General features: G+C 42.1%; 1 protein-coding gene across 4 annotated transcripts in view; it reads right to left on the reverse strand.

Annotated features, from left to right (window-relative positions):
- The window catches only part of LOC126246926 (skin secretory protein xP2-like), a 579,526-nt gene that overhangs the window by 386,990 nt on the left and 171,508 nt on the right, over window positions 1-21,028 (reverse strand). The window contains exon 1 of one of the 4 annotated variants that reach the window (XM_049948434.1): window positions 5,115-5,261. The exons of 2 other annotated variants lie outside the window; for them this stretch is intronic. The gene's annotated coding sequence lies outside the window, so the exon portion shown is untranslated. Of the gene's footprint in view, window positions 1-5,008; window positions 5,262-21,028 lie in introns of those variants that run through there. One more of the 4 variants, XM_049948435.1, reaches the window with a different exon arrangement.

The following is a 21,028-nucleotide window of genomic DNA, read 5'->3' on the forward strand; positions in this document are numbered from 1 at the left end:
TATGTTATGCATGTACGTAGAACCTTGGGGTGCCTTTCTCAGTTACATTTAGGATCAAAATTTTCATTCACTTTTGACCGAAGTCTTCCATTTGCTCTCCATCAGACGCTCGACAATATCTAGACGATAGTCAAACTGGTTCAGCCTTCCGCGCTCATGTCTGAAGTTCCTGCGCGCACTGCGTTGCTATCCGGTGTTGCGGTTCACGTGGAGTTGTGGAAGCGCATATATGGAGTTCTTCACAAACACCCACCAAAAAGCACATACTGCGAGATGAGGTGACCTTGGAGGTCTATGCTGCAGTGCGACATGCGTACGCTCCTTACGGCTGAGCCACCGTTTAACCAGTGCAGGGCGTCCTGTGCTGCACTCACGATAAAAACCAAGCCGCACAATTCTAACTGTATAGATGTAGATCGAAGTGAATCATACCTGTAGAAATTGAGGTCGCAAAACGCCTTTCATTGCTCTGTTATCGCACTGCCGACTCGACGCACAGTCGGTAATGAATAGGGCTGGACAAACGGTACTCGCGTCCGACCGCGCACCACACAGTAACGAGCGCTGACCCAACAATCAGGGGGTTTGACTCACGCGTCGCGAGTGAAAGCGGTCCGAGAAATTACGAACTAGTCACAAAAAAAAGGTTTGCTAGAAATCTGATAGTTTCGTGTAAGACAGTGAGAAGCAGCAATAAATCCTAGCTTCATACAAACACTGATTGTATTTGAACAAATTTGCACTAATAGTTGTCAAACAGTATTTATGGCTATATAAAAGTTTATGGTGATATTAAGTAAATACACTACTGGCCATTAAAATTGCTACACCACAAAGATGACGTGCTACAGACGCGAAATTTAACAGACAGGAAGAAGATACTGTGATATGCAAATGATTAGCTTTCAGAGCTTTCACACAACGTTGGCGCCGGTGGCGACACCTACAACGTGCTGACATGACGAAAGTTTCCAACCGATTTCTCATACACAAACAGCAATTGACCGGCGTTGCCTGGTTAAACGTTGTTGTGATGCCTCGTGTAAGGAGGAGAAATGCATACCATCACGTTTCCGACTTTGATAAAGGTCGGATTGTAGCCTATCGCGATTGCGGTTTATCGTATCGTGACATTGCTGCTCGCGTTGGTCGAGATCCAATGACTGTTAGTAGAATATGGAATCGGTGGGTTCAGGAGGGTAATACGGTTCGCCGTGCTGGATCCCAACGGCCTCGTATCACTAGCAGTCGAGATGACAGGCATCTTATCCGCATGGCTGTAACGGATCGTGAAGGAACGTCTCGATCCCTGAGTGAACAGATGGGGAGGTTTGCAAGACGACAACCATCTGCACGAACAGTTCGATTTCGTTTGCAACAGCAGGGACTATCATCTCGGAGACCATGGCTGCGGTTACCATTGACGCTGCATCACACACAGGAGCGACTGCGATGGTGTACTGAACGACGAACCTCTGTGCTTGGATGGGAAAACGTCACTTCTTCTGATGAATCCAGGTTCTGTTTACAGCATCATGATGGTCGGATGCGTGTTTGGAGACATCGCGTTGAACGCACAGTGGAAGCGTGTATTCGTCATCGCCATACTGGCGTATCACCCGGCGTGATGATATGCCGTGCCATTGGTTACACGTCTCGGTCACCTCTTGTCCGCATTGACAGCACTTTGAACAGTGGACGTTACATTTCAGATGTGTTACGACCCGTGGCTCTACCCTTCATTCGATCCCTGCGAAACCTTACATTTCAGCAGGATAATGCACGACCGCATGTTGCAGGTCCTGTGCGGGCCTTTCTGGATACAGAAATGTTCGACTGCTGCCCTGACCAGCACATTCTCCAGATCTCTCACCAACTGAAAACGGCTGGTCAATGGGGGCCGAGCAACTGGCTCGTCACAATACGCCATTCACTACTCTTGATGAACTGTGGCACCGTGCTGAAGCTGCATGGGCAGCTGTACCTGTACACGCCATCCAAGCTCTGTTTGACTCAATGCCCAGGCGTATCAAGGCCGTTATTACGGCCAGAGGTGGTTGTTCTGGGTACTGATTTCTCAGGATCTATGCACCCAAATTGCGTGAAAATGCAATCACATGTCAGTTCTAGTATAATATATTTGTCCAATGAATACCCGTTTATCATCTGCATTTCTTCTTGGTGTAGCAATTTTAATGGCCAGTAGTGTACTAAGAGTCAAAGGCGAAAATACTGTAATCCAATACAACATTTTATTTGCTTGATAGACTATAACGATTTAGCAAGTGAGTGGAAGAACAACATGTCGATTGCAGTTCACACATACGAATAACGTGTAAAAAAGGTACCATCTTTTAATGAAGATGTTAAAACGGTAGAAAAATGTGAACTGAATGCCAAATAAACGAAGTAAATCGTATACAACTGAGTGTACTTCGGATCGTGAGAATAAATGACAGCGGCAGCCAGAAGGGCTCGTCGTGGAGATAGTGCCGACATACGCCACTAGATCGAGGATTACACTAAATCGCAATTTGGGAAATTTTTTTGTGATTTACTGTTAGCAGAAATGAGTTACATTCTATAAGGGAGTGCATCCGAGTTACAAGGTTATTTCTATTATTAAAATGCAGGATCATGATGAAGAAATCGTTTCAAGTGAGTGCTAAATATTTATTTATGAGCCAACTAGTTTGATGGCGTTAGTCAGATTTTCAGGACACTTACATTTCACTTCATAACTTAGTTAAAGTGACAATCAGCAGACGAACCAGCATTCTTTGTCCAATTGCAATAAAAATGCTGAAGTGCCATGAGGTCGGTATTACAACTGGGCAGAAAATGTTGGGTAGTCTACTGGATATAGCTTGAAAATAGGTGCGTATCCCTTAAGATGTGGCCCTAACGCCTTAAAGCAGGTGATTTATAAATAAAGTTTTGTCATAGATCTGAAGCGGCGTGTTTCATCATGACAAAATTTCACAGCTGTGGATGACCAAATACAAAATTGTCTACAAAATCCATAATGAATTAATACTGCTAAGAGACCGTACGGCGATCGAAATGTCGTGCTAAGCACGAGATTTCTCGAACTGTGACGTCAACTATTCGAGCCGTGCGCAAGCATAGCACTATGGTCCGATCGCGAACGATGGTGGTTAGCAGAGGTCGAGTCACGGACGAGGGTTGCATGTTGCCGGTTCCAAGTGACAGTTCCGGTACTCGCATACATGTGCTCTGTGCTTGAAGAAAGCGTGTGTCCTGCAAATTGTGTGTCTCGCATGGTCATGTAGAATTTGTCGCTTATTACCACCTTGAGCAAAAACAACTCGCAAGAAATGGAATAAGCATTCACTAAATAACTCGCACCGATCACGCTTAATGTTCGCATTGGCTTCAACAATCACAGCTGAGCGCTCAGAACACTGCTGACCCCATATTTGTAAAAATGAAATGCTAACAAAATGTCGGTTTGGTTTTGAGAAATGCTTTTCAACAGAAAATGCTATATATGCTTTCACTGATCAAATATTAAAAGCAATGAATCACCAAACATCACCCATTGGGATATTTTGTGATCTCTCGAAGGCTTTTGATTTTGTGAATAATGAACTTATTCTAGATACGCTTAAGTACAGTATTGTGGTATGAGTGCGACAGTGCACAAATGGTTTAATTCATACTTAAGTGGAAGAATACAGAAGGTTGAAATTAACAGTACAGATAGTCTACAAAAACCAGCAGGGTCCTCTAACTGGGAGGTATCAAGAATGGTGTCCCACAGGATTCAGTCTTGGGTCCCTTATTGTTCTTGATATATATCAATGACTTGCCACTCTATATTCATGAAGATGCAAAGTTAGTTCTTTTTGCTGATGATACAAGTATAGTAATTACACCCAAGAAGCAAGAATCAGCTGAGGGAATTGCAAATAATGTCATTCAGAAAAGTATTAAGTGGTTCTTTGCAAGTGGCCTCTCACTAAACTTTGAGAAAACACAGTTTATACAATTCTGTATAGTAAATGGCATAACACCATTGATAAATATAGACTGTGAACGGAAGTTTGTTGCTAAGGTAGAATACTCAAAATTTCTGGGTGTATGTATTGATGAGAAATTGAATTGGAAGAAACATCGATGATCTGCTGAAACGATTAGGTTCAGCTACTTATGCTGTTAGGGTTATTGCAAATTTTGGTGATAAACATATCAGTAAATTAGCCTGCTATGCCCATTTTCATTCATTCACTGCTTTCATATGGCATCATATTTTGGGACAATTCGTCATTAAGAGAGAAAGTATTCATTGCACAAAAGCGTGTGATCAGAATAATAGCCGGAGCCCACTCAAGATCACCTTGCAGACATTTATTTAAGGAACTCGGGATAATCTCAGTACCTTCGCAATACATATATTCACTAATGAAATTTGTCATCCCAATTCAGAAATAACAGCGAAGTCCATAGCTACAACACTAGAAGAAAGGATGATATTCACTATTCTGGATTAAATCTCACTTTGGCACAGAAAGGGGTGAATTATGCTGCCACAAAAATCTTTGGTCATTTGACAAATAGTATTGAAAGTCTGACAGATAGCCAACCAACATGTAAAAGCAAATTAAAACAATTTCTGAATGACAACTCCTTCTACTCAATAGATGAATTCTTAGATATGAAGTAGTAACTGCAAAAAAATTAATTATTTTGTGTAAAGAAAACTCATGTTAAAGTGACACGTTGCAAATCATTACAAAATGTCGTATTCACGATCTATGGAACGAGGATTAATAAATGTATGTATGTATGAATGCATTGGCTGCGAAGAACATGCTTAAACTCGATTCCAGTTACAGTAAAGAAAAAACGAGGGTGGGAGGAATGGAGGGAGCTAGTTGCACCAGGGAGAAAAGCTGCAACCACTTGATCCGGTAATTTATAGCTGGAGCAAACGAACTTTTAGTTTCTATGCGACAATTACAATTTATCCCAGGCTTATACTTACATTCAGGTAGAAGATGTAGTCTTGACAAATCGGGCGACTCTTTTTGAAACAGCCTGTGTTACTGCAAGCACGAATCCAGCGCAGGTGCCGCGGTAAGGACACGTACCTGTGGCGACGTAGGAGCACTCATCCGCACTCGCAGTCAGCTGGGCACGGATAGAGGCGACTGTTGACGCGGCCGCAGGCAGCGCAGGTGGCCGCCCCCGCTCTGCTATCAGGCGCGGCCCGCTTCCCAGCCACTGAGCTAACGCCTCACCTCCGTTCAGCTCAGCTCACCTCCCACCGCTGTTACAACACGCGGGGCGCGCGACCCCCACTAGCCTTGACGCAGTTCGCATTCACACGCCTCACGTGCGACGCACGCTGCGAGCCAGAGTCGCAGCCAGTCGAGCATCCTTTTGTTCTCCTCTTACTGCTGCACGCGGCTGCGGGGTTCTTAAGAAGCTACGATATCCAGGGACGCATTCTGAAAGCAACACTCGTGCTGAAACCAGAGCACTCTCTCTTCATAACGGAGCCTCTTACTCCCCATTACATTATTGTAATCCATCTACCTGTACCTGTACAAAGCACGAATTATAAAATTTTCTCCGTGAACTGAGTGTTCAGATTGATGGAGTTTCTGCACCACCTCAGCTCCATTCCTAATATTCGGTTCGCTTTGGATAAGGAAAAATATTGTTGTCTGCCTTTCTTGGCTGTCTTTGTTAGACGAAAGAATGATGGCTCTCTGGGGCATTCAGTTTATCGCAAGCCCAGTCATATTGATTTGAATTGGCAAGCGTCAAGCTGTCATGACCCGTGCCAAACCACGAGCGTCCTTGAAACAATCGTACACAGGGCTGACACTGTCGCTGATCTAGATAGTTTCTCCTAAAGAGCTCGTCCACCTCAAGATAGTGTTCAGAAAAAAATGAATTTTCCACTCAGATGGTAAACAGAGCACTGTCAATAAGTGGATAAGGAGAAGAACAGGCCGGCAGAATCTTTAGCGTTTCTTCCTTTTCTGAAGAACATTTCATTCAAAACAGGAAGAATCCTCTCTAAATTTCAGTCACTGTCATTTTCCGTCCCTCTAAGATAGCAGACCTTTTGGGAATAGTGAAGGACGACTTGTTATTGTCGAAGATCAGTATTTACAAAATACCTTGTCAAGTAGTTGTTGTGGTCTTCTGTTCGAAGACTGGTTCGGTGCAGCTCTCCATACTACTCCATCCTTTGCAAGCTTCTTCCTTTCCGAATAACTACTGCAACCTACGTCCTTCTGAATCTGCTTACTGTCTTCATCTCTTTGCCTAATAAATGTGGTATGGACCAACCGCACCGTGAAGGAACGCTGCACTGAACATTAACGTTGCCCTCACCTTTTGCAACCAGCCACGTCCACTGATCCCGAACACGCAATACATTCAATGGAGTATGATTTTCTTTTGGCGACTGCATTATTAAAGAATCCGAGGAAATACGCCTGGTTGGAAATCTGATAAACCGCGATAGATCTCCATCTCCTCGATTTGTTCTCATCGAAGATGAAAGAGTGCGCTAATGGCCGCGGCGAACGGTAACACAGAGGAAAACAGCTGAGATCCGCCGTTCCATCAGCAAGTGCGCTGTCTCCACCAAGTGTAGGCCGCCTGTCAACCTGATTTTGACTACTGCGTGTAATACTTGCAGCGCGCTGTATACTGCAGAACTGAGCTTGTATTCATCAGTCTACGGTGGCTCACCAGAAAATTACTGCAGCTGCTTAGCTGAAATATCGTGTGATGTACTCGCATTAAATGACTTGCTGCAAGCCCTCGCTTTCTTTGAATATACATACATACATTACATACATACATATAGGGTATTCCAAAAAGAAGGCCCGGTTTCTGAACAAGCGCTAAAAGAAAAACTGTTCGATATAATGAAACGATATAAATGACAAATTCTTCCATTTGTACCTTAATATGTTTCGATGTGGTCTCCATTTGTTGTTCTGCAGCCATCAAAATGATATTCTGTTTCATGCCCTGTGTTTTGCAGCATCTCTAGTGTAACAGTCGTGACGGCTGTTGAAATTCGCTCTTGCAGAGGCCTCAAATTTCAAAGTTTCTTCTGCACAGAAAATGTTCTTTACATAGCCCCACAAAAAGAAGTCCAAAGAGGTGAGATCAGGACTTCTGGGTGCCCATGGATAAGACGCATCCCTGCCTACCCAACCATTTGGGAATTTGTTGTTTAGTATGTTGCGCACTTCGACATGATGACGGGGCGGGGCGACATCTTGTGTGAAAATGATACACTGGTCAGTTTGTTCTTGAATTTCTGCCATTTGGGGAAACAAACTGTTGAAGCCTACACACCCAACTCGTCAGTATCTCTGGGGCATTTTTGGTATGGGTAGAGCTTGTATGTAAGATAGCCGGTACACTGAACGACAATATGTTTTCCAGTATTACATAGTAAACACTTCCTAACGTCATTTATTTGATCAAGAACCAGCTTTCGGCTTCTTAGGCGGTCTTCAGGTGACAGTCGGTTATCAGCAACAAAGATAAAACGATGTGCGAATTGAACATATTGGTAGTGGTAGCAGCAGCAGAAGTTGATGAGAAATAAGCTGAATTTACATTCTGAATCTAGTATCTCTAACGAGAACTTCATTTAACACGGGGGAAAAACGAAACTGAGTGATTATTCAGTTCTAAGGTGACATTCTGCGTCATATGTTTGTTGATTTCCAGTAGTGTCCTCTTTCTGCATTTCTTAAGAGGATGTTAAGTTCCAGTCTACATCATATGAATGGTTTTCTGTTAGAAGATCATCGGCAAACTTATCTTTTTTCGTTAATCTCCAGCCTTTCTTACGTTCAGTGTTCAGGTAACCTAACTGCCACAGTTATGTCTGTCTGACCAAAACATAATTTTCCACGCTGTGTAAACGACAAAAATTACATTTGCGACTACCGTAGAAGGTCGTAGTGAACAAACAGACTTTTACGTAAAAGTCTGTTTGTTCACTACGACCTTCTACGGTAGTCGCAAATGTAATTTTTGTCACATATATATATACACTCTGTTTGTTGTTGTGCTTGCAGACTTTGCCCACATGACCACCAATAAATATGTTTAGTAAATTACCTATACCCTGTAATATCTCTTTACATTCGACGAATTATTCTGGTACAATTCTACGCTTGAATGACGTTTACTAATTTTCTATCTTCATACTCGCAGAATCCATGCGCAAAGTAGTTTCATACAATAGCTATGCCATGAGCACATAATTATTCTTTGTAGTACTCTCTCTGGTGGTTGTTAGAAAAAAAGCTTCCGAGATTGTCTTCGTGCCGATTAGCCTGAACATTGTCTCAAGAATTGTAATCTGAATATTGAGATTTATGACAAAAGATAACTGATACGAAATTGTACGATTAAAAGGGAAATTATATATATATTGCTCCTTCATACAAAGGGTGTGTAACAATTTACATTATTTGACATTTGAGAATTAATGATATTCATCGATATATTGCGTAGTTGTTAATCAAAAGGAAACTTCCGAAAGACTGGATACGAACCTGCATTTAATAATCCAAGAGCTCCATTACTTCTTCGGAAGGTTAAACTTCATCAAAGCCAAATATCCGCTTGATCTGAGGTTTCCCGGCTGATTATACAACGCTCCCAAAAATACGAGGCATTTTATTTGTACAGATTAGCAGACTGCCGCAAAGCATAGGCCTGCAGAGAAGAAGAATTATCGCCTGATTTCATTCTAACAAGTAAAATTTCTGAATAATTTTGAGTGACTGAGTTATGACTGTGTTTCCTATTATGAATGATTGATTGCTCGAACGAATTGAGAACTACATAACTACATAATTACATAGATAGGAGGAAAAATTACAACCCGAAACAGTAAACAACTGACTGGTACGACCTTCAGTTTCACATACCCTGCACAGAAACCTTGTACATAAACAAAGACGTTTCGCATTACCGAAGAGGCGCGCGTCCTGTATCTCGTCTTAATTAAAATGAGTACCCTGCATCCGCCGTGCAGCCTTGCAATTACGAGCGAAACACGCTGATGAGCAGTGTGCGTCCTTCTCCCAGCTCAGGTGCCGTCTAGGAACGGTCTTCCACGGAGGCACAGGTAATTCGAGAAGAAAGTGCTTGGTCGGATCTGAACCGGGCTCTACAAAACGATTGACGGGAATCTTCCCACGGTGATGCACAAGGACGTACAATGAATTCCTTGAATTATACAAGCGTTTCCATTCATTGTCAGACAATCCATATGTCACCCATGTAACTTTTTATGCTCTGTTTGAAGCATGGATGAAATATCTTTGTTTCTTATTGTAGTGCAAGGAACAACAAACATATGGCACTTTTCTGCACATTAGTAAACAAGATGTACGTTATATGTCCTAATAATACCCATATGTATTGGCTTCGTTTCAGAGAGGATTAACAAGAAGTTTCTGAAGTCTAATTTATTCAAATATCTCTAAGTACTATGGGACTTAACATCTGAGGTCATCAGTCCCCTAGAACTTAGAACTACTTAAACCTAACTAACCTACGGACAGCACACAACACCCAGTCATCACGAGGCAGAGAAAATCTCTGACCCCGCCGGGAATCGAACCCGGGAACCCGGGCGTGGGAAGCGAGAACGCTACCGCACGACCACGAGCTTCGGACGACAGCATGTTTTGTCAAACTGTTGCTTGACTGACGGCAGTGTTTCACAAGACAGCGAAATTTGTGAACAGCTACTTGGTAGCAAATAGAAATAATTACTTCATATTTTTCAGTCACCAAACACCGGCTTGTGTTGCAAATAAGACGTCAGATATCCTTCCACATACAGTGGCAACCAAAACATTTTTATATGTATTTATGTTTTTGTGTGTCGTATAGCGATTAGACTGGCGTACAGACGACTTCAGTTTGCTTCCCCAGGAAGACGAAACACTCTCCATGGACATCCTTCTTATTGGGATCGCTTAATTTCATCACACATTCAATCGGCACCTTGATTCACCTTAATTACAGCTTACAAGTAACGCCTGGTGTTTACTGATATGTAATCTTTCTTTCCTTATGAGCCACACATTGTTCACTTGTAACCACCCTATCTTTTTCCCAAATATTCTACAAGCCCAACGCTTATTTTCGTATATACGTTTTCGTTGCTGCAACAAAATATGAGTGCTATTCGGAAAATGAGGTCCGATGAGCCGCGAAATGGAAACCACAGTGGAAATAAAAAATGTTTTGTTTCCAACACACCTTCCAGCTATTTCTCCACATAGTCGCCGCTCCGACTAAAGACATCAGTCTTAGTATTGTACCAACCTCGTCATTTCTCTACGCTGGTCTGCAGTTCGTTTTCTGTGACAAAATGTTGTCTTCATAGCCAACGGTTCATCTGAGCAGAGGGAGCAACTCCGGTCTGTATGGTAGGTAATCAAACACCTCCCGTCGACAACAATGCCACTGCAGTGTGCGGCTGAGAATAGTCATTAAGAAGGAAATGCATGATAGGTAAGTTATGTGGGGTTGCATGAAATCAGGCGAAATCTTGCAGCGGGCACCCACACTTGGCGGGAGACACTTTTGTTTCAGGCATCTTTACGTGATCGCTGTGTGATCAGAAATGAAACCAGCGGCGTGACGGGATCGACAGGTATAGTACAGACACTACCCAACGCAACTGTGCAAAGCTCCATCGGATTTTCACTATCGTTTCTATTTCTCGACCTATCGGACATAAATTTCCATATAGCCCTTGCAGATAAAGACCTACCATGCAATGAATTATATAATAGCCTAATATTCTTTATCCCTTATTTTGATACTAACAGCTCCGTCATTGTCTGCTATAATTCGGTCTACGGCCGACAATCTACATTCGGCATTTTCTCAGTGCATTCCGCAATGAATAGTGAAATAAGCCTTCTTGTTTTCTTGTCAGTAATTATCTAATCGAAGTTGAGTGTCTCTCCTACTGAAGAACACTACTAGCCATTAAAATTTCTGCACCAAGAAGAAATGCAGATGACAAACGGGTATTCATTGGACAAATATATTATAATAGAACTGACATGTGATTACATTTTCACGCAATTTGGGTGCATAGATCCTGAGAAATCAGTACTCAGAACAACCACCTCTGGCCGTAATAAAGGCCTTGATACGCCTGGGCATTGAGTCAAACAGAGCTTGGATGGCGTGTACAGGTACAGCTGCCCATGCAGCTTCAAGACGATACCACAGTTCATCAAGAGTAGTGAATGGCGTATTGTGACGAGCATATTGCTCGGTCACCGTTGACCAGACGTTTTCAATTGGTGAGAGATCTGGAGAATGTGCTGGCCAGGACAGCAGTCGAACGTTTTCTGTATCCAGAAAGGCCCGCACAGGACCTGCAACATGCGGTCGTGCATTATCCTGCTGAAATGTAGGGTTTCGCAGGGATCGAATGAAGGGTAGAGCCACGGGTTGTGACACATCTGAAATGTAACGTCCACTGTTCAAAATGCCGTCAGATGAACAAGAGGTGACCAAGACGTGTAACCAATGGCACGGCATACCATCACGCCGGGTGATACGCCAGTATGGCGATGACGAATACACGCTTCCAATGTGCGTTCACCGCGATGTCGCCAAACACGGATGCGACCATCATGATGCTGTAAATAGAACCTGGATTCATCCGAAAAAATCACGTTTTGCCATTCGTGCACCCAGGTTCGTCGTTGAGTACACCATCGCAGGCGCTCCTGTCTGTGATGCACTTTCAAGGGTAACCGCAACCATGGTCTCCGAGCTGATGGTCCATGCTGCTGCAAACGTCGTCGAACTGTTCGTGCAGATGGTTGTTGTCTTGAAAACGTCCCCGTCTGTTGAGTCAGGAATAGAGACGTGGCTGCACATTCCGTTACAGCCATGCGGATAAGATGCCTGTCATCTCGACTGCTAGTGATACGAGGCCGTTGGGATCCAGCACGGCGTTCCGTATTACCCTCCTGAAGCCGCCGATTCCATATTCTGCTAACAGTCATTGGATCTCGACCAACGCGAGCAGCAATGTCACGATACGATAAACCGCAATCGCGATAGGCTACAATCCGACCTTTATCAAAGTCGGAAACGTGATGGTATGCATTTCTCCTCCTTACACGAGGCATCACAACTACGTTTAACCAGGCAACGCCGGTCAACTGCTGTTTGTGTATGAGAAATCGGTTGGAAACTTTACTCATGTCAGCACGTTGTAGGTGTCGCCACCGGCGTCAACCTTGTGTGAATGCTCTGAAAAGCTAATCATTTGTGTATCACAGCATCTTCTTCCTGTCGGTTAAATTTCGCGTCTGTAGCACGTCATCTTCGTGGTGTAGCAATTTTAATGGCCAGTAGTGTATTTGCTCTCGGTCTATTTTAGAACATGGTCGGCTTTCTCTAAACAAGTCGAGATAAAATAATTTATTTCGAAATGCAATTTTAAGGAGAGATCAGTGTTTAATTTTGAGATAATGACACACACAACAACTATTTTAATCCAAATTTGCTCAACTACAGCACTAACTAGGTAACTACGGAAATACTTTACAATGTGCCCAGACCGTGAACTAGCTCTGATGTAGGCAGTCTGAATCCAAAAACCCCACACACTCTAACACTTGACGGCCTACCTGCTTTTTAGTCTTCATCTACAAATTCCAAACCAGGGACAGTGCAGTTCAAGTACATCCGGCAGGCGTATGATTGTACTTACCATTAAATGTTCCACCCATATTTCAGTAGAAGCGGTAAATCCGAGTTGGAGTTCCGGTCCAGTACAAACATTTTTGCCATTGCATTTCCACAGTGCCCTGTACGGCTGGAAGTCGCTAGTTTCCTATTCGCACTTTCCTTCCCATTACTCTATTTCGTATACAAAGCTAAATAACCTGTGTATTTTCTTTCAATTGTGAAAGTCTATCATAATCTGTTCAAAGAAGATAAATTTGCTTTTGGAAATGACTTCTAAAAATGTCTAAAAAGCATGAACTTTGTGCATTGTACACAAAGGTTATAATGACTTAAGGCGTGGGAACTTTATGTGATGGTGTTTTAACTTTAATAGTGTACTAAACGAAAGATGTTGTATTTACTTTCATAAATTTTCATTAAGTATTCAAGTAAGGCACTAGCTATATATTTGTTGATAAATTTTGTAAAGCTACAATGGTTTAAACTTCAAATGTTGGTTGGTTGATGTAGGGGAGAGAACCAAACAGCGAGGTCATCGGTCCCATCGGATGAGGGAGGGATAGGGAAGGAAATCGGCCGTGCCCTTCCAAAGGATCCATTCTGGTATTTGCCTGAAGAGATTTAGGCAAATCAAGGAAAACCTAAATCAGGATGGCCGGACACGGGGTTGAACCGTCATCCTCCCGAATGTGAGTCCAGTGTGCTAACCACTGCGCCACCTCATTCGGTTTCGAATTTTGTCTCACTATGTTTTATGTGATACTAACTGAACCTCAGAAACAGACTGATCCATACTATAACTTGGATAATACTGGCAGTTCAATGACCAAAATACGAATTTAACCGAGTGTTTTCCCAAACTGTAAATTGTATGAGCTATATTTACTACTTGCTTTCTTAAAATAGTACTGTAGATCTTTAACTAGCTGTCTAATAAGACTTCTGTACATACTAACACACTATAAACAGCTAATGTATTTTCATATTTCTGTTAAACTGTGCAGTAATTTAGCTCACATACATTACCATTAACTACGTTTATTTACTTGTATTGTGTGAACGTTAAAATAACAGAAACAATTTTCAGACCCTAGTACGAAGGATAAATTCATAACAGCTAAAAGCAAGTTCAGTATTTTGACTTAACAAGGAACTTGTCTCTGTATTCTATTAATTTGTATAGCAGAAGGCCCTAGTATGTGGAGCTTTTCTGTACTTTGTAAAGAACGTCTACTCATTTCGTTCATTTGAGTTAACAGGTTGCTTTCATTAACGGAAAATACTAAATAGTTATACCCAGTTATTATTGAAAAACAATTTCATCAGAGACAAAAATCATGCCTTTTCAAGTGTGTGGTCGAATATTTTAGAGCTCTTATATTAAGTATTTAGTGGCTACGTGTGCTTTTCTTCACGTGATAAGGTAAGCTCATTCTTCTTGCTATAGAAATCCCGAGCTTTTCAACTCCTCCTAAAATACATGAACTAAAAGTTAATTAAGTTGGCAAACTATATTTAGAGCAGAAAACACATTCCTTATAATCTGCTCTATTTTTCTTCTCGCCTCAATCCATTACCAAGCCACACACTTATCACGATACACAACATCCTGCTTTGCACACGTAAAGAACTCTTAATCCACACAATAATTACATGCAGCATTGCTCAGTAGTTTACTGAGTCCTTGTGTAACACTTAATGAAATCAGACTGAACTTCCCTCACAGACCTGCATTTCAAGTACGACCACTTGCAGTAGTTGTAAAGCAATTTTCTCCATATTACTACCTTCTCTTATTCATTCTTTTTTAAACCGCGGCGGGCGCATACACTTTCGGGCGCGCTCCACGTCATCTGTAACTCACGTCATAGATATACTATCGATACTATTTGGGTGAAACTTTACGTCAGTGCCCCAGGGAAGTGTGGTAGGTCCGCTGTTGTTTTCTATCTACATAAATGATCTTTTGGATAGGGTGGATAGCAATGTGCGGCTGTTTGCTGATGATGCTGTGGTGTACGGGAAGGTGTCGTCGTTGAGTGACTGTAGGAGGATACAAGATGACTTGGACAGGATTTGTGAGTGGTGTAAAGAGTGGCAGCTAACTCTAAATATAGATAAATGTAAATTAACGGAGATGAATAGCAAAAAGAATCCCGTAATGTTTGAATACTCCATTAGTAGTGTAGCGCTTGACACAGTCACGTCGATTAAATATTTGGGCGTAACATTGCAGAGCGATATGAAGTGGGACAAGCATGTAACGGCAGTTGTGGGGAAGGCGGATAGTCGTCTTCGGTTCATTGGTAGAATTTTGGGAAGATGTGGTTCATCTGTAAAGGAGATCGCTTATAAAACACTAATACGACTTATTCTTGAGTACTGCTCGAGCGTTTGGGATTCCTATCAGGTCGGATTGAGGGAGGACATAGAAGCAATTCAGAGGCGGGCTGCTAGATTTGTTACTAGTAGGTTTGATCATCATGCGAGTGTTACGGAAATGCTTCAGGAACTCTGAAGGAAAGGAGGCGTTCTTTTCGTGAATCGCTACTGAGGAAATTTAGAGAACCAGCATTTGAGGCTGTCTGCAGTACAATTTTACTGCCGCCAACTTACATTTCGCGGAAAGACCACAAAGATAAGATAAAGAGAGATTAGGGCTCGTACAGAGGCATATAGTGAGTCATTTTTCCCTCGTTCTGTTTGGGAGTGGAACAGGGAGAGAAGATGCTGGGTGTGGTACGAGGTACCCTCCGCCATGCACCGTATGGCGGATTGCGGAATATGTATGTAGATGTAAATGTAGATGTATGTTCAACATGATTAAACAAATGAAGTCAGTAAATTTTTTGCATAAAACATTTACAAAATTACATTAACGTCGACATTGCAAATACAAAAAAAAAAAAAAAAAAAAAAAATTTCAAAGAAATTATGGAAAAAGTTTTCAAGATATGTTACGGTATTTTTTATGTAGGGGATTCGTATTTATTCGTTACATACTAAATATCCTGAATATTCTAGCTACAGAAATGTAAATTTAGTTTTCCATTATTCGTCGTATAGGTACCATACCGTACTCAATTTGTCAACGATGAAGGATCAGAGCACATTTCAACCCTTTTAAAGTTTCCCCGGTCGAGTATCGGTGATGTAACTGTAAAGTGTAAACCCGCAGGAAGAACCATAACTATACCAAACGCCGACAGACCTCATGTCATGACGGACAGCGACCGTCGAGCATTGCGTAGGGAAGCTGTAAGAAATACTACGAAGTCAGCAAAAGGAATCACTCGTGAAATCCAAAGTGCTATCAGCAGCCCAGCTAGCATAATGGCCGTGCGTAAGAGTTAAACTGAGTGAGGTACACTCGGAGTGCAGATCCCCCTAAACTACAAAGCAAAGCGAAGCTTGAGGTAGTGTAAAGGGCGTCGCCACTGGACAACAGATAACCAGCAATGAGTGATTTGGAATGAGGAATCACGCAATACCCTGCAGTAATGCAATGGAATGCTTGAGAACGGTACCTGCCATCATGTACCAGCAGTGAAGTACGGAGAAGGCGGTGTTATGACGTGCGAGCATGTTTCGTGGTTAGGCCGGGGTCCCATTACAGTGCTTCAGAAAACACTACATGCGGAAGAACATGACCGTGATTTACAGCATTCGGAGACAATGACTGATTGTAGCGGTATGAAAGAGCACCCTGTCGAAGTAGTATCTTTGAGGCAATAGTTTGTGGACAGTAACACACTTAAATGGTCTTGCCTACCCAGAGCCTCGGCCGGAACCCTATGGAACACCTTCGGGATAAGTCGGAACGACTTCGCTCCTGACAGCAACGTCCAACATCATTCCTTTCTCTGGACACCACACACATCCATGCCCGAGACACGATTCGAACCTGCAACCGTAGCAACAGCGCGGTTCCGGACTGAAGCGCCTACAACCGCTCGGTCACAGCGGCCGGCAGACGAAAGTCATTTTTGCTTGATGTACCACTGCCAAGCAACATAGCTCGCTGAAACTTGAGGAAGATGGGCTGTCATATCCCCACAGACATTAAGACACCACACTAAAAGTGTCTCCAGCAGAGTTCGTGGTACAAATGTGGGGGAATGTTGATACCCAATACTAATGGAAAGAGTGTGCATCAATACCGAATTTTGATGTGACCGAAAATAACCATTCACCAAGGCAGATATACAATTTTTAGAAGTCACTGTGGTAATATTGATTATGAAGGACGAAGTTAAATGATTAATAATGTGAAGAACCATGTAAAATTACTGTATCAATAATTAAAAGTACGGTACCATTATAAATCTATAAATATATACATAGCAGAAGCTGCTGACAAGGGAACCTCCCCATCGCACCCCCCTCAGATTTAGTTATAAGTTGGCACAGTGGATAGGCCTTGAAAAACTGAACACAGATCAATCGAGAAAACAAGAAGAAGTTGTGTGGAACTATGAAAAAAATAAAAAAATTATACAAACTGAATAGTCCATGTGCAACATAGGCAACATCTCGGAGGCTGCATGCTCAGGAGCGCCGTGGTCCCGTTGTTAGCGTGAGCAACTGCGGAACAAGAGGTCCTTGGTTCAAGTCTTCCTTCAAGTGAAAATTTTATTTTCTTTATTTTTGCAAAGTTATGATCTGTCCGTTCGTTCATTGACGTCTCTGTTCACTGTAATACGTTTAATGTCTATGTTTTGCGACCGCACAGCAAAACCGTGCGATTAGTAGCCGAAAGGACGTGCCTCTCCAATGGGAACCGAAAACATTTGATCGCAAGGCCATAGGTCAACCGATTCCTCCACAGGAAAACACGTCTGATATATTCTATACGACACTGGTGACGGCATATTCGTCACATGACAGGAATATGTTGTCGACCCACCTAACTTGTACCCTTGGCGAATGGGTAAAAAGATTCTTCTACCTTGCCCGATTTAGGTTTTCTTGTGGATGTGATAATCACTCCCAAAAAGTGATGAAAACATAAGAGTTTGTCACATAAACTGCAACAAATGAATGCAAGTTTCACAGTCACACAGTTTTCCCTGTGCTCTGTCAAAACATAAGTTTTTAACTTTTTCAATTTTTTCCGTGTGTAGACAGTCAACTCCTGTATATGTCCAAGCATATCTGAACATGTCCTAGAATTTTGGAGAGCGAAGTTGATTATGTGTGAGTGCCTGAACTTTGATAATTGTCTGAAAATAAAAAATTAAAATTTAAACTCGAGGGAAGACTTGAACCAAGGACCTTTCGTTACGCAGCTGCACACGCTAACCACGGGACCACGACACTCTTGTATTCAGATGACCTTGATGTTGTATATATTCCACATGGACTACTCGGTTTGTATATTTTGCTTATTTTCTCGTAGTTACACACAACTTCTTCCTGTTTTCTCGATTGATCTGTGTCCAGTTTTTCAAGGCCTATCCACTGTACCAACTTATAACTAAATCTGAAGGGGGTGCGATGGAGAGGTTCCCTTGTGAGAATGGCAATTTGAAGACTGTTTTTTTTCGACGCTCTTTGTCTTGCTCATTTCTCGAATAAATGGAAGTTAAAGTGAGATTTAAGTTTTATTTGTTGAAACGATATGGACATCTTCATCCTCATCGACAGGTAAGTATGTAGAGTGTGTTACATTGTAGAATTGCAACTGTTATATGTGAATTGTTGGTATGTGGTGCCGTGATATTGGTGTGTTTAGTCCGAAGATTTGTTTGACGCAGCTCTCCATCTCCACATAACTTCTGCAGCCTACTTTCATTTTAACCTCTTCACTGGACTCATCTATAGGTTTCCCTCTGCAATTTTATCCCTCCCCCCCCCCCCCCCCCACACACACACACACACTGCCCTCCAATACTAAACTGACGATTTCCTGACGGCGCAGAACGTGTCCTATCAACTGATCCCTTCTTTTAGTTAAGTTATGGCTCAAAATTCTTTCTAGTACCACCTAATTAATTACACGATTTACTCATCTTATTTTCAGCATTCTTCTATAGCACATTAGAAAATGCTTCTATCCTCTTCTTGTCAAAACTGTTTATCGTCCACGTTTCGTTTCCGTTCAAGGCTGCAGCTAATGTCTTTAGAAAAGACTTCTTAATACTTCAACTTATACTTCAACTTATACCCGACGTTAGCAAATTTGCAGGTTTGCCTTCCTGTGACAACCTTTGTAAGTTAAGTGGTTGGGTCAGTATTACACCTCGCGTTCCCCTATATTTCTCCGGAACCCAAACAGATCATCCCCTAAGTCGCCTTCTATTTATTTACTTCTGCAAATAATTCTTGCCAGTATTTAGGAAGCACGACTTACTGAACTGAAGGTTCGGTAATATTCACACCTATCAGTGACTGCCTTCTTCGAAAGAGATTATTACATTTTTCCTGAATTCTGAGTACATTTCGCCTGTTCCGTATATCTTGGACCTGTTCCTCCATTACCCCTATTTGATTTTTTAACCCTATATTCGTCTGACTAGAAGTCCTGTTTTTACCACTACCGTACTCCACTGACTCCTTCGATGTCTAACTTCAACCTATCTAGTTACCTTTTTAAAGTCTCTTACCTTCCTGCCCGACTAAGGAGCTTAATACAGTCAATAATAGCGCGCCAAATTATTCTGCCTTAGGTGATTTTATTAGCTGATAATGAGATTAATTATTGCATAAAATCAATTTCCTGATTTACATTTGAAAAAATGTTTGATATCTCTTTTCCTTTCTCTTTTTTCTTTTACTCTAAAGTCATACAGTCATCTATAAGTGTTTTAGCAATTTTTTAGGTTTTTACAGGATAAGACCTCTCAGACAAACAGAAGCTAAACGATGTCAAAGTTAGCGTAAGGAGGGCTATGCGTGAAGCGTTCAGTGAATTCGAAAGTAAAATTCCATGTACAGTCTTGACAGAAAATCCTAGGAAGTTCTGGTCTTACGTTAAATCAGTAAGTGGATCGAAACAGCATATCCAGACACTCTGGGACGATGATGGCATTGAAACAGAGGACGACACGCGTAAAGCTGAAATACTATACACCTTTTTTCCAAAGCTGTTTCACAGAGGAAGACCGCACTGCAGTTCCTTCTCTAAATCCTCGCATGAAAGAAAAACTGGCTGACATCGAAATAAGTGTCCCAGGAATAGAAAAGCAACTGAAATCACTCAACAGAGGAAAGTCCACTGGACCTGATGGGATACCAATTCAATTCTACACAGAGTACGCGAAAGAACTTGCCTCCCTTCTAACAGCCGTGTACCGCAAGTCTCTAGAGGAACGGAAGGCTCCAAATGATTGGGAAAAAGCTCAGCTAGTTTTCAAGAAGGGTCATCGAGCAGATGCGCAAAACTATAGGCCTATATCTCTGACATCGATCTGTTGTACAATTTTAGAACATATTTTTTGCTCTCGTATCATGTCATTTCTGGAAACGCAGAATCTGTTCTGTAGGAATCAACATGGATTCCGGGAACAGCGAACGTGTGAGAGCCAACTCGCTTTATTTGTTCATGTGACCCAGAAAATGTTAGATATAGGCTCCCAGGTAGATGCAATTTTCCTTGACTTCTAGGAGGCGTTCGATACAGTTCCGCACAGTGGCGTGATAAACAAAGTAAGAGTGTACGGAATATCAGACCAGCTGTGTGGCTGGATTGAAGAGTTTTTAGCAAACAGAACACAGCATGTTCTCGATGGAGAGACGTCTACAGACGTTAAAGTAGCCTCTGGCGTGCCACAGGAGAGTGTTATGGGACCATTGCTTTTCACAATATATGTAAATAACCTAGTAGATAGTGTCGAAAGATCCATGCGGCTTTTCGCGGACGATGCTGTAGCATAGAGAGAAGTTGCAGCATTAGAAAATTGCAGCGAAATGCACGAAGATCTGCAGCGGATAGGCACTTGGTGCAGGGAGTGGCAACTGACCCTTAACATAGACAAATGTAATGTATTGCGAATACATAGAAAGAAGGATCCTTTATTGTATGATTAAATAATAGCGGAACGAACACTGGTAGCAGTTACTTCTGTAAAATATCTGGGAGTATGCGTGCGGAAAGATTTGAAGTGGAATGATCATATAAAATTAATTGTTGGTAAGGCGGGTGCCAGGTTGAGATTCATTGAGAGAGTCCTTAGAAAAGGTAGTCCATCAACAAAACAGGTGGCTTACAAAACACTCGTTCGACCTATAATTGAGTATTGCTCATCAGTGTGGGATTCGTACCAGGTCG

This window comes from Schistocerca nitens, chromosome 1 (assembly GCF_023898315.1).
Source record: "Schistocerca nitens isolate TAMUIC-IGC-003100 chromosome 1, iqSchNite1.1, whole genome shotgun sequence".
Taxonomy (NCBI): Eukaryota; Metazoa; Arthropoda; class Insecta; order Orthoptera; family Acrididae; genus Schistocerca; species Schistocerca nitens.